General features: G+C 34.3%; 1 pseudogene; it reads right to left on the reverse strand.

The window, feature by feature from the left end:
* Positions 1-2,116: 2,116 nt before the first annotated feature.
* LOC102668188 (pleiotropic drug resistance protein 1-like) overlaps positions 2,117-15,652 on the reverse strand; it is a 37,522-nt pseudogene continuing 23,986 nt past the window's right edge.

The following is a 15,652-nucleotide window of genomic DNA, read 5'->3' on the forward strand; positions in this document are numbered from 1 at the left end:
AAATCGCTCCCAATGGAATCTGAAAATACTATGGCAGCATAATTTAGTGTTTAGAAAATTAAATAAAAAACCCATTCGTATTTTTGAAAAAGATGTTATAAATGGAGATGAAAGCAGTAAAAGAACATATGCAGAGAGTAGTAGTCAGTGAGTGAATCAGATCCAGATTGAGGTCAAATTAAAGCCATTTTGCTGCAGCACTTCACTTTCACAGCTAGTTAGCTAGCTCTATAGCTATGGTAGGAGCACTAAAGTGTGTCATAATTGCCATGCCAGCCACTTGTCTGAGCAATGGTTTTGGTTTGAAAACAAAAAGTAGTGTAATGTAAAAACTAAGTACTAACTAGTGTGTGATTGCTCTTGTTGCACATGGCAGCTCTACATTGAGTGCATACACAGAAGCAGTGAGGGAGCTGGCATGTGAGATATTGGAGCTAATAGCAGAGGGGTTGGGGGTCCCGGACACTTGGATATTCAACAGGTTCATAAGGGATGTTGATAGAAAATGCAGCAGAGAAATGCAGCAAAGAAAATGCAAGCATAGCTCTTCCTTGACATCATTCCTTTCCCCTGTTGTCTTTCCTAAATGCAGCAGAGAAATGTAGTAGATTCAGCATGAAATGACCCTTTTTGAATGTGCCCTGAAACTTGTTTCTTTGTGGTATTCGTATTTAATTTGAATTAATGTATTAATTCTTTGTGGCTTCTGATCAATTTGAATTTTGTTATTTTGTGAAAATTTTACTGCAACAGGAGATAATCAGGATATTGAAGAAAACCTAGAGAATGATGTAACAAATTCATCAAATGAAAGGTAAAATGGTAACTTAAATACAGTCTGATGATTCTCATCATATATCCTTGTTTCTATTACTATTGTACTTAAATACAGTCTGAGGCAGAAAGCAAGGATTAAATGGCTTAAAGAAGGTGATAGTAATACAACATTCTTTCATAAAACCATAAACTTCAGAAGACATTATAATGCAATTCAAGGCATCTTCATTGATGATGTTTGGGTTCAGCAACCTAAAGTGGTTAAGGAAGAAGCTGTTAAATTTTTTGCTAGTAGATTCACTAAGGAAAGCTTAAACAGACCTACCTTGGATGGGGTCCAATTCAACAGGATTACTCACACGCAAAGGGAGGAGATGATTGCCCCTTTTACAGATCATGAACTTATGGAAGCTGTGTGGAGTTGTGGAGGAGAGAAATGTCCTGAGCCGGATGGATTCAACTTTAATTTCATAAAGGAGTTTTGGGGGGTCTTAAAACCAGAATTTAGGAGATTCGTGGATGAATTTTATGTTAATGGAAGCTTCCCTAAGGGCAGTAATGCATCCTTTCTGGCCTTAATACCTAAATCACACAACCCCCAGACGTTTAATGACTATAGACCCATCTCCCTCATTGGCTGTATGTACAAAGTAATAGCCAAATTATTGGCAAACAGACTTAGCAAAGTGATGGCTGACCTTATTGATGAAAGGCAATCGACTTTCATAAAGGATAGACACATCCTTCATGGAGCTTTGATTCTCAATGAGGTAGTAGAGGAAGCTAAAAGGTGTAAGAAGCCAGCATTGGTTTTCAAAGTGGACTTTGAAAAAGCCTATGACTCGGTTTCATGGTCATTTCTGGAGTATATGCTGGATAGGATGGGTTTTTGCCTTAAATGGAGAAATTGGATCAATGCATGTATGCAATCAGCCACTGTATCAGTCTTAATAAATGGTAGCCCTACAAAGGAATTTGCCCCCTCTAGAGGACTAAGACAAGGGGATCCTTTAGCTCCTATGCTTTTTAATATTGTAGCAGAAGGCTTGACTGGTATGATGAGGGTGGCAACAAACAAAGATTTGTTCAGAAGCTACTTGGTTGGGAAGGAGAAAGAGCCTGTAAATATTCTGCAATATGCAGATGATACAGTGTTTGTGGGTGAAGTTTCATGAGACAACATAATTGTGCTGAAGGCAATGCTTAGGGGTTTTGAAATGGCATCTGGATTGAAGATTAATTTCTCAAAGAGCTATGTGGGGATATTTAGAGATGATACCAGTTGGGTTCATGGTGCAACTCAGTTTTTGAATTGTAGGCATATGGTGACACCCTTCTACTACTTGGGGATCCCTATTGGGGCTAAACCATCTAGTTGTATGGTGTGGAACCACTGATAAAAAAATATGAAGCCAAATTATCCAAATGGAACCAAAAAACTATATCAATGGCAGGGAAGGCTACTTTGATTAATTCAGTTTTAACACCACTAATCAAAAAATATGAAGCCAAATTATCCAAATGGAACCAGAAAACTCTATCAATGGCAAGGAAGGCTATTTCTATTTTTAACACATTAAAAACTCAAACATATAAAATAAAAAATATATAACAAACTAACAAAGATAAAGACAAAAAAAGGAAATATAAACTCACCTCAGTTGGTGCTGCTGCCCATCATTTCACTCTCACAACAAATAGGAATCATGTACCTACATGGAAGAAATAATCACACAACACACAATGATCAGAATAAGCAAATACATATAATTAAGCATGATACAATATCAATATTCATGGAAGTAACAATGACTTGTCAAAAATTTGGATGAAATTCAATATGTAAATCAAAGCTTTGTCCCTGAAACCCTCTGTGTAAATCAAAGCTTTATCCCTGAAACCCTCTGTGTAAATTTGACAACCTCGTCTCTCCCTTCCTGAAAACCCATTAAAAACTGCCTAACCCCCCCTATTGTTACTCCATAATTTATTCTGCAATAACTACTTAAGGCAGTTACATATGGTCCTAAATCACTACAGATTCAGTTACTATTAACCCTTTGTGCCTAACTAGGGTTTCGAAACATCACAACAGAGACATACCTTTGATGGAAGCGCAGACACGTCCACAAACGTGAACTGACAATGTGGTTGCAGTCACGGAAGCACAACCCAGTTTGTGACAAACACGAACTCAGGCAGAAGGAGAAACAACAATAACGCCCTGGGAGTACCCTTTCCGGGATTCTTTCCTTTCCTACTTTTCTTCGACTTGCGAAAGTGAGAAAATGTTAAAACGACGAACGCCCAATGTTAAAACGAAAGGACGTACCTCAATGGATAAGTGGCAAAGACGATCTCGAAAAACACGATCTCCACAATGTGGTTGCAGTCACGGAAGCGCAGACGACTTTGACACAAAGACGATCTCAGGCAGAAGGAGAAAGAAGAAGAACGATAAGGTTCAAGCGCGCGGGTTGTGAAATTTCAGAAGTTTAATATATAATGATAACAACATTGGTTTTTTAAAAATAACCGATGTTAGCATCAACTACGTAACATCGGTTATAATAAAACCGATGTTAACATCGACTCCATAACATCGGTTTTTACAAAACCGATGTTGACTAAGTGTACTTATTTACAAAAATGCCACCGCGCTTTTGTTAACATCGGTTATGTGAATAACTAATGTTAAAGGTCCGATGTTATATGTAAAATTTGTAGTAGTGAAACACTCAAAATGAAAATGCTTTTGCACCCAACATTTAACTTCCACCATTACATACTGATAATTGCTAAATAATTGTGTTTTTGATAATAAAAAGTAAAGCAAAACTGTCTTTAAAAATAATTATTTGTGCTTAATTGTTAAGAATTGATATTTTTTTTCAAATATTGACTGCAAATATAAAAACTGGAGGGACTAAAAGCAAAAAGTTGTAGAAATATATAACAAGGAAAAAAAGAACTTAACATCAGGCCTAGCCCAAAGGCTCACTGAGCGCGCAGCACGTGTTGAGCGCGAAGGAAAGCACTGGCACTAAGTGCGCAGCACGCACTAAGCGCACAAGACAGGACTGATGCTAAGCGCGCAGCATTCGCTAAGCGCAAAAATGAGCACTTGAGCTAAGCGAGCAGAGTGTGCTAAGCGCGTGTACGATGATCCAAGTCTATTTCAACAGCTATAAATAGAGAGTCAAGCCAAGGTAAAACACACATCAAGTCTTAGAGCACTCTCATACCTATCCAAAGCCTAAGAACTTTTCCTTAGGGAATTCTTTTCTCTCTTTCACCATTTTCTCTATTCCCTTCTTCCATCCCCCCTCTTCCACCAATTCTTATACCCCTATTCCAGTGTAAGGCCCTCAATGGCCATGAGAGACTAAACCCCAAATTAGGGTCTGACAAGCCTAAAAAGCCAAAGCGATGTTTGATGTACTCCCTATTTATCAATGCAATAGGTGTTCTCTATCTTATTATCTTTTCCATTTATATTTCATGCATTATTCATCTTTACATTATGTTAGGGGTTAGGTGCTCGATAGAAGGTAACTCTTAATAAAAATATAAAAAAGATATGTACGCATCAGTTTTAGGGGTTAGGCGTTCGACAAATGATAACTTCTAATAGAACAAAAAGAAAAGACATCATAAGAAAATCATTGATAGACATAGGATGATAACTTTATGCCCATGCATTCAGGTACACATCTAGAATCAAGGCTTCATACATTTTATCTATTGAATCTTTGCAAAGGCATTTGGAAGATATGTAGGTAAAATATGTTTGTCATCATGAGGCATCAAAGACAAGTAATTGAATAGATGTGGGTAGGATAAATTCACCTAAATTGATAAAGAAAAATCCAAAACTCATACATCCTAGGCAAACAAGGCATGTTAGGTTCTAACATTCCTATTCCATCGAATTCCCTACTTAATTATTTTGCTATCTACTATTTATAATTTTCTGTTATTGTTTACTATTCTTTCTTCTACACCTCTCTTTAATTATTTATTTTCTTATAAATTGAAAAGTATACAATAAAAATATAACACAAAATTTCTGTGAAATTCGACACTCGGACTTTCAAGTTTTACTACTTGGACATTTGGTTTACTTGTCAAACTGTTAACACATAATGTAGATAAATATAACAAAATTCAATCTTAGTTTTACTGACTTATCACATGACATAATAAAATATTGGAGCATATATTCACTGCCTAACATGTTGTTTATTTTATATGATATTATTGTTTTTTTACCAATAAAAAAGATCTACCAATAGAAAATATCTATGTATTATGTTAAGTAATTTCAAATTATGTTTTATTTATAATTAAAAAAATGTATTTTCTTGTCTCAATCAAAATAATTGAACTTAAATTTTAATTGATCTTGGGTTTCCTTCACTTTCCAAAGCAATCCCTTTCCATGTTGGGAATCTTCCTATCTTGCATACTCTTAGACTTGTTGACAGTTTTGATCTTATGGTTAACGATGCAAAGTGGCTATCTTCTCTCTCTTCCTTAACAAATTTTGGCCTTGATTCAATGCCAAATCTTGGCTCCTCTGGTCACTGGCAACTAATGATTGTTGAGCTTATTCCATACTTAAGAGAGCTGAGACTAGTTCGTTGTAGTCTTTCAGATCATGATATTTCATCATTGTTTCGTTCTCATTCCAACCTTTGTACTTCTCTTTCCATCCTTGACCTCTCTGATAATATGTTGACATCATCAACATTTCAATTGTTGTTCAACTATAGTCATAATCTCCAAGAGCTTCGTCTTCATGGTAATAATATTGATTTGTTGTCTCCTCTCTATCCAAACTTTCCCTCCCTTGTGGTCCTTGATCTCGCTGTTAATGACCTGACATCATCAATAATTTTGGGAAATTTCAACTTCAGCTCCACCATACAAGAACTTTATCTATAAGAGTGCGGTTTTACTAATAAAAGTTTTCTTGCTCCATCTACTTCCATAAAAAAGTCTTCATCTTCTCTTGTCACCCTTGATCTCTCCTCTAATCTATTGAAATCATTGGCTATATTTCACTGGATTTCCAACTTCACCGCCAATCTTCATACACTTTTTCTTGATCATAACTTGTTAGAAGGTTCCATTCCAGATGGATTTGGGAAATTAATGAACTCTCTTGAAGCTCTTACCCTTTCCTCTAACAAACTGCAAGGTGAGATTCTAGCTTCTCTTGGAAATATATGCACATTACAGGAATTAGACATTAGCAGTAACAACTTGAGTGGGAAAATTTATAGCATTATTCAAAATTCTTCAATTTTGTCATCTTTTAGGAGATTAGATCTTTCCAATAATAAATTAACGGGTGAAATACCAAAAAGCATTCGTTTGTTATATCAGTTGGAGAGTCTTCACCCAGAGAAGAATTATTTGGAGGGTGATATCAACAAATTGCATCTCACAAATTTGTCCAAATTGATGGAATTAGACTGAACAGACAACTCATTGTCTCTAAAGTTTACTACTTCCTGGATTCCATCTTTCCAAATATTTCATTTGGGACTAGGTTCTTGCAAGTTGGGACCTAGTTTCCCAAGTTGGCTCCAGACTCAAAGCCAGTTAAGCTTTCTAGATATTTCTGATGCTGAGATTGATGACTTTGTACCGGATTGGTTTTGGAACAAGTTACAGTCTATAAGTGAGTTGAACATGTCTAACAACAGTCTCAAAGGTACAATTCCAAACCTACCAATCAAGCTTACTGATGTTGATAGATTTATAACTCTAAATTCAAATCAACTTGAAGGTGAAATTCCTGTTTTTTTATCACAAGCTTACATGTTGGATCTTTCCAAAAATAAGATTTGGGATTTAAATCCATTCTTGTGTGGAAAAAGTGCAACCACAAAAATCGACACATTGGATTTGTCAAATAATCAAATAATGGGACAGCTGCCTGACTGTTGGGAACATCTAAGTTCATTAGAATATCTTTATCTAAGTGATAATAAATTGTCAGGGAAGATTCCACAGTCCTTGGGTACTCCTTGGGTACTCTTGTTAATTTGGGAGCTTTGGCCTTACGAAACAACAATTTAACTGGAAAGCTACCACTCACATTGAAGAACTGCAGAAGTTTATATATATTAGATGTGGGTGAAAATTCTGTCTTGTACAATACAAACATGGATTGGAAAAAGTCTACAACAATTGGAAATCTTAAGCTTGAGAGTAAATCGTTTCTTTGGAAGTTTAACATTTTATTTTTCATAAACTAATTTAAAAAGGATTGTATTTATAAATAAATAGAGTTTTAGAAAAAAATATGAGATTTTTATAATTAAATAAATAAGGAGAAATAACTTTATTAATTAAAATAATGGTTTGAGAGAAAATAAAAAAGATATTTTATTTATTCATTTGATAGTGAATAAAATATAGATTATTTTTATAAAATAATAAAAATAAATAAATAGAGTAAATAATTGATTACAAGTACCCTAACTATAAATAGAGACATGTTAGATTAGTTTTGACACTCCCAATACCTCCTCTTTCTCTCAATTTTATTTTCCCCGTTTTTCCTCTCAAAATCCTCTCTTTTCCCGCATACCACCAAATCTGTCTCAAGAAAAAGACGATCTTGGACTCATTCATCGTTAGATTGTTGCAAAATTTAAACACCAAGTTCACAACTCAATTCCTAGCATTCTCATCGTTGGGAATTGCAAAAAGATGTCGAAGCTGAGTGAAATACACTTCATATCGTAGCCTTTTCTTTTCCCGCAGAAACCCAAAACTGTCCCAGTAAAACTATGATCCCGGTTTCGTTAAGTATTGAATTGTCATGAAATTTTGAGCTGTGGTTCGAAATTCAATTCCTCACACCTTCACCATTAGGATTTGCGAGATAATATTTGTGGAGAGAGAAAACGAAATCTCACGAAGACAGTACAAATGGAGGCTTCAATCCCTTCTCATTCTCTCTAACGTTTGGGAATCCTAACAGAGCAACCGGAGGAGGAGCTCTAGATAGCATCAGAAACATCACAATTCATAACGGAGAACGCTTGAGCGACTACATCGAGATAAGGAATGAGTTTATCACAATTGAGGTTAGAATAAGCATGGGTAGGGATCCTTAAAAAATTAAATTGGATTTATTTTGAGATGTTTATTAAATTATAATTTTTCCTTTATTATTATAAATACATTATTGATGTCCTAATGCAAATTAGTTGATAAAATAGAGTGATATTGGTGTTTTTATTTTTTTTTATATCTATGATTTTGATTAATTGGTTTTGATATAATTGTGTGAAATTATTTGAGGGGTTTTACTCTCCATGTTGTGTGTGACACCCTCTACCCCTCACATATATATTAATAAAGGAATAAAAATTCAAATATTAATTAAAATTATTTTTAAAACATTTTTAAATACAAGCCTTTCAAATGGGTAAAAGGCTCACATTCACTTTTCTAACATCATCATAAATTTTTTCTAAATAAATAATAAATTCACTTCGGATCAAAGAAGGCCATCTAAGTTTCATACAATTAATATAGAACCTATATCCTAATGTCACATCCTATCAGAGCATGGTGTTCCCGTGTCCTCTAGCACGAGGTTCTTCATAGTCATCCACCTATTCATCTGCTCCCCCGAGCACAAAGTTCAAGATCATCACAGGATCCAAACACAAACAGCAAACCGGGAATGAGTTATCACATTTCTAACTACTAGAGAGAAACAACACAACATATAGTAGCCAAATACAGTTTACTTAGCATATCTCACATTATTTCATCACTTTGTCATTCATCAATCACACTTTTCATCCATCAATCACACCTTTCAATCATCAATCACAATACACAGGAATCACACACTCCGATCAAGACATAATAACACATCAATTTCATAATAAACAATTAGCAAGCGTATGCAACAGTTATGCTAAGACTCAAGCCTATATGCAATGTGGTACCATGTCAGTAAAAAACTTCGTCAGGCGCCTAGGAGTACATGACAAGACAAACCACACAATAGTAAGTCAAGTCACTCTCACTAGGTAATATCATAGGGAGACCAGTCAGGGTCACAGTGTTTTGCGAGAATGCTCCAACCATATAGGATCAACATAGGCTTAAAGGAGCACTCAAACCGTGTGACCCCCAAGGCCTACATTCCGAAGAGTCCGTCAGGGCCTCTCCCTCCTGATTCAGGTCAAACCCAAAAAACATTTTAGCACACAGACTCTATCTATGAACTGTACAAAACGCACGACTCCTCAATTGTTCTCAAAATAGTTTTAACTCGTCGCCCTAAAAGGGACTTAACATTAATTCGTCGCCCTTAAAAGGACTTAACATTAACTCGTCGCCCTTAAAGGGACTTAACATTAACTCGTCGTCTTTAAAGGGACTTAACATTAACTCGTCGCCCTTAAAGGGACTTATAATCGTGTGATTATACAATTCATAGTTCATACTCAATGCACACAATATCTCAATCACATACATACACAATTTATCACATACACTCGATCTCAATCACAATGGTATAATATCAAAATAGCATGTTATCACGCCTCATGGATCATATACACTTTACTTATGAACTATGCAATACACACATTTACTCAATTGTTTTCAAAATTATTTTAACTCGTCGGGTTCCCATAGTGGATCCCATCACAATACTCGTCGCCCTTAAAGGGTCTTACGATTGTGTGATTGCACAGTTCATAGTTCACAACTCAATACATACATCTCATCTCAATACACATGTATTTCATCATCTGTCACATGTTCCATTTATCACATACGCACAGTTTGAATCATCATTTCATAACTTAAACATAACAATTTATACAAAATATTTTATCACAACATGGGGTGTAAAACCTCTAAAATAATTTCTCACAATTGTATCAAAATCAATTAATCAAAATCATGGGTTAAACACAAAGACATCAAGAGCACTCAAGTTTATCAATCAATTCTCATCAGGACATCAATTGGTACATAGAACACAATAATATTGTATTTATAATCATAAGGAAAAGTTATAATTCAATAAACATCCAAAAATAAACCCAAATTTAGTTCTCTAAGGATCCCTACACATGTTCATTCTAACCTCCAATTGCGATAAACTCATCTCTTACCTCTGAGCGGACTCACGTGTCTTCAGCCAGCAATAGTAACATCTCTAGCGGTTTCCTGAGATTCCTTTAGTTATTCCTCCGACTGCTTCAATAGAATTCCCAAACGTCAGAGAGACGGAGAAGAGATTGAAACCTCCACTTGTACTGTCTTCATGAGATTCCTTTTTCTCCCTCCACTAATATTATTTCAAAAATCCCAACGGCTGAAGTTTGCGCAATTGAATTTCGAACAACATATCCAAATTTCATGAAAATCCAACGGTTAACGAAACCGGGATCGTAGTTTTACCGAGACAGTTTTTGGTTTCTGTGGGAAATTATAATGACACAATGCGAAGGGTTTTCCTCTAAGCTCAGATATGATTTTGAAATTCCCGACGTTGAGAATGTTTGCAATTGGGTTGCGAACACGGAACTCAAATTTCATGACGATCTAACGGTGAACAAGTCCGAGATCGTCGTTTTTCTGAGACAGGTTTGGTGGGCTACGGGAAAAAGAAAGGGTTTTAAGAGGAGAATGGGAAAAACGAAAATGAGGTCAAAGAGAGACATCTGACTTAACATAATTATTTATACCTAGGGTATTCAGTATATTATTTGCTCTATATTTATTTATTTATTTATTTTATAAAAACAAACTCTATTTTATTTTCTATCAAACAAATAAATGAAATACCTTTTTTATTTTCTCTCAAATCATTATTTTAATTAATAATTATATCTCCTTATTTATTTATTTATAAAATCTCATCATTTTTCTAAAACTCTATTTATTTATAAATAACAATCCTTTTTAATCTAGATTACAAAAATTGGGATGTTACATTGTGATAAACTTTTGGTTATAGATTGTTATATTAAGATTATGAAATGGTGATTCAAATTGTGAGTATGTAATAATTTGAACCTGTGATTAATGGTAAAATAGATGTGTATTGAGATGTGTGTATTGAGCTGTGAGCTATGAACTGTGCAATCACACAATTGTAAGACCCTTTAAGGGCGATGAGTATTGTGATGAGATTCACTGTGGGAACCCAACGAGTTAAAATGATTTTGAAAACAATTGAGTAGTTGTGTGTATTGCATAGTTCATAGATAAAGTGCATATGATTCATGAGGTGTGATAACGTGTTAATTGAGATTATACCATTGTGATTGAGATCGAGTGTATGTGATAAATTGTGTATGTATGTGATTGAGATGTTGTGTGCATTGAGTTGTGAACTATGAATTGTACAATCACACGACTATAAGTCTCTTTAAAGGCGACGAGTTAATGCTAAGTCTCTTTAAGGACAACGAGTTAATGCTAAGTCCCTTTAAGGGCGACTTGTTAATGTTAAGATCCTTTAAGGGCGATGAGTTAATTCTAAGTCTATTTAAGGGCGGCGAGTTACTGCTAAGTCCCTTTAAGGGCGACGAGTTAATGCTAAGACCCTTTTAAGAGCGACGAGTTAATGCTAAGACCCTTTAAGGGCAACGAGATAAACTATTTGAGAACATTTGAGGAGTTGTGTGTTTTGTACAGTTCATAGATAGAGTCTGTGTGCTAAAATGTTTTCTAGGTTGGACTTGAATCAGAAGGGAGAGACCCTGACGGACTCTTCGAAGTGTAGGCCTTGGGGGTAACCCAGTTTGAGTGCTCCTTTAAGCATATGTTGATCTCATATGGTTGGAGCATTCTCGCAAAACACCGTGACCCTGATTGGTCTCCCTATGATCTTACCTAGTGAGAGTGACCTGACTTGTTAGTGTGTGATTTGTCTTGTCATGTTCTCCTAAGCGCCCGACGTGATTTTTCACTGACATGGTATCACATTGCATATAGGATTGAGTCTTAGTGTATATGTTGTATAACGCTTGTGTATTGATCGATATTGATTGACTTGATGACATTGTGTTTTGATCCTTGAGTACGTGAATGTTGTGAAAATGAATGAAATGTATTGTGTGATGATGTGATATTGGATGATAAAGTGATGAAATGATGTGAGCTATGTTTAAGTAAGTTTTATTTTGTTTTTATGATATTTATACCTACATGTTGTATCGTTACTCTTCATTAGTTAGGAATGTGATAACTCACTCTTAGTGTATATTCGTGGGAGCAGATGAATAGGTGGATGACTATGAAGAACCTCATGCTAGAGGACACGAGAACATAATACTCTGATAAGATGTGACATTAGGGTATAGGTTCTATACTAATTGTTTGAAGTTTTGGACGTCCTTGTTTTTGAGCCAAAGTGAATTTATTATTTATTTAGACAAGTTTTATTGTGATGTTAAAAAGGTGAATGTGAGTCTTTTATCTTTTTGAAAGGCTTGTATTTAAAAAAATATTTTAAATACTTTTAATTAATATTTGAATTTTTATTCCTTTTATTATTAATATATATATGTCAAAAGGCACACATATTGGCTTTAGTAAAACCAACTCTTCTATTTCTTTAGTTCATGCTTTGAGTAATGATTATTTTTCTTATTGCAAAGAAATTATAAATGGCCTGTTCTGTTTAGAGATTTTTTTTTTTGTTGTTTTCAAATAACTTCCTGCAAAATTTAAACCTCTTTTAATAATGCTTAGATTTATGTACTTTTTTGCAATGGCTAGCTAGATTTTCAGTTTCAATTAGTTTATTACTGAAATTCAGTCTTTAACTTTTCTCTATCACCATTAATATTTGTATTCTGAATTGTAGCACAAAGTTTGTTGTTTATGGCTGATTAGCTTCAAAATTGCAATCTTGTATGAAAGCTTTATGGATTACTAGATGTGTAGGATATTTAGTATTGATGTTTACCATGTAATGTAAAATCTCTGTTTCAACGAAACTTTTTGGTTTGATTGTCTTTCATTGTATAATGTATTGTAATTTTATTTTGTTTCAGTGTGGCCATGATTGCCATTAAAACAGATTTTGAGAAAGGTTGAAGGAAGTTATGGTTAGAGTGTGACTCCTCTTTGGTGGTTGCTTTTTTCAAATCCCTTCATATTGTCCATTGGCAATTACGCAATCACTTTAAGAATTGTTTGCTGCTGACACATGAAATGGACTTCGTTACTTCTCACATCTTTAGGGAGGGGAATCAATGCGTGGACAAGTTGGCTAATTTTGGTATTAACTCACAGGGTTTCTTATGGTGCATCCCTACTTTTCTTTCTGAGCAGTTTGCTAGGATAGGGCTTGCCCAATTATGGATTTTCTTGATTGTTGTAATCCTTGTTTCTTCAGGACGGATATTATCCTCCTTTTACGTGCTTCAAATTTTTATTTTTTAATAAAGGGGCATGCGGAATTTGATTGAGAGTGTCTTAGCTGCCAACTTTGTTGGGATCTATGGCTCTAGATTGATGTTTTTCATGTCAGTATTCAGTAAAAAAAATAAAATAATTAAAATTGTATTCCATCTTGAATAATGATACCTGATAGTAGTCTGTCACATTGAAACTGATTAACCAAATTTGTACATGTCAACAAAAATGCGAGACGTCCAATAATGATGGTTGATCATACTAGTGTGACAACGTCCATTGAATTTCAACTTCATGACCATGTTCGTGTGCATATTGCAGATGTTCTGCTAAAAACCAAAACAGAGCATTAATTGACATTTGCATCCTGCCTTAATGCTGCTTCAATGGCAAGACAACAATATTGTATAATCTCGCATTTGCGTGAGTTCGTAACTGTTGCTTCTATGGAAAAGACAATCATAACAAGGATAACGCCCCATACAACTATAGCTATACCAGAGGCTGACCTTATCAGTTGTAAAAAGCAACTGTTAAGAAAGGGTGGGGGTTGAAGCGATTGGTAAGAATGTTTTAGTTAGTTGATTCTATTGTTAGCTACTCAGTTAAGAAGCCTAACAATTATAAATAAGCCTTAGATGACTAATGTAAATTCCTAATTGTGTGTTGCGGATAAACATTGTTTGTATTGGGATTTTTCTTTTCCAGACTCTAAGGAAGATGATGGTTTTCTGATTTACTGCTCTTGTTGAAAGGCTATCACAGCTGAAACGATTCAATTGATAGGCAAAGGAGGAATTAAGACTCCTGCTTTTTTATGGAGAATGAGTTTAAAAACGAATTTTTACAGTCAGAATTTTATGAGGTGTATGATTTTGGAACAAAGAGGCAACAAATTATTTTGACACCAACGTATCTAACTGGACTAGCATGTCATTTGGTGGAACACATTCAAGGTCAACAAGAGTTTGTTTTTTGCAAAAGAATTTTCAGAAGCCCTTTACTTTGATCAATTTGAGCATTTTGGATTGTAGAGGCAGAAGATAGGGGACAGGTGTCTATATAGTTGCTTGCTTAATTATGTTGTTGCAATGTTTAGTGATTATATTACTGCAATATTTTCTGATAATAACTTATCTTTGTAAAGATCAAGAATCATAAACATATTGATCTATTCAATTTCTTGGTTTAGTCAAAGATAAGTTGTCCGTTGCATGAAGAATTCTTACGATTATGATCTTTTTGTAACTTAACTCTCCAAAAATAATGAGACAGGCATATTTAAGAGATAACTGTTGGATATATAATAAGTTGCATATTGGTGGCTTAGGAAATTAAAGGATGCAAAAGTAAGATAATCATTAGTTCAAAGTTTCAATGAATTTTAATTTAAACATACAAACCACTTAAGTTGAAAGCTCGCTAACACATTCACTTTTTCACATTTAAACAAGGGTTCAATGTTCAAACATATCTAAGATAAAATTTGAAGCCCAAAATAGTGAAGAAAAAAATTACGGACGTACGGGCAAAAGAAGGCTCAATATATATATATATATATATATATATGTCAAGCTTAAAAAATTAAATAAAAAAATAGATTTGAGACCTCTGAAACTTTAAAAAAGAAGTAGGTACAAATCCAGATAATAAATAAAAGAAGCTTGGTTGCTTAAGCTAGAGATTGAAGGAATGAGATTGTTGGTGAATAAATCTCACATTTGTGGGTTAGAAACAAACAAATTAAAGGGTATATAAGTAAGAGGATGATGTGTTTAAAGCGTAAAGCTAGTCATTTTTAAATAAACAATCTAATAATTAAAGCTTAAACCTAGTAACATACACTTTTTATTACTTTTTGAAAAGTGTCCAAACATAAATTCTAATAATTAGTAACCATTATATACCTAACACATCACATGCATGTATTATTGCAGACATATATAGCTGATAGCTGCCGCTCGTTTTATAACTGTTAAGTGCCTTATCTTGTTGAATCATGCCTCTATCTAGTGCAAACATGTACACTTGCTGCTCAAGCTGTTTAATATTTAGGCATTTCTCATCGGGTTCAACCTTTGAAGAAATATGATAGATAAGTTGAGATATATATATATATATATATATATATATATATATATACACGCGCGTAGGGGATTTTACAGTTGTGTATCAGCTTTAATTTATAGCTTGTACTACTTATTAGCCTCTGGATATGCATCTTGTGCTTTGGCTCCTTGGCAATTAAATGTTTTGCTCATAGAATAAAATAAAAAATGCACGACACCTTTAATTTATTCTGCCAGGGAATAAACCATTTCTTGTTTGAACGAAATATATATAGCTATGTTTAATTTCTTCACAATGAAATCATGATTATATAAGTATAATGTAATTTTGATTGAAAATGTTATGTGAAACTCATTAACGTGGCTCAAGCTTATTGGGTGAA

This window comes from Glycine max, chromosome 16, assembly GCF_000004515.6.
Source record: "Glycine max cultivar Williams 82 chromosome 16, Glycine_max_v4.0, whole genome shotgun sequence".
Classification (NCBI taxonomy): Eukaryota; Viridiplantae; Streptophyta; class Magnoliopsida; order Fabales; family Fabaceae; genus Glycine; species Glycine max.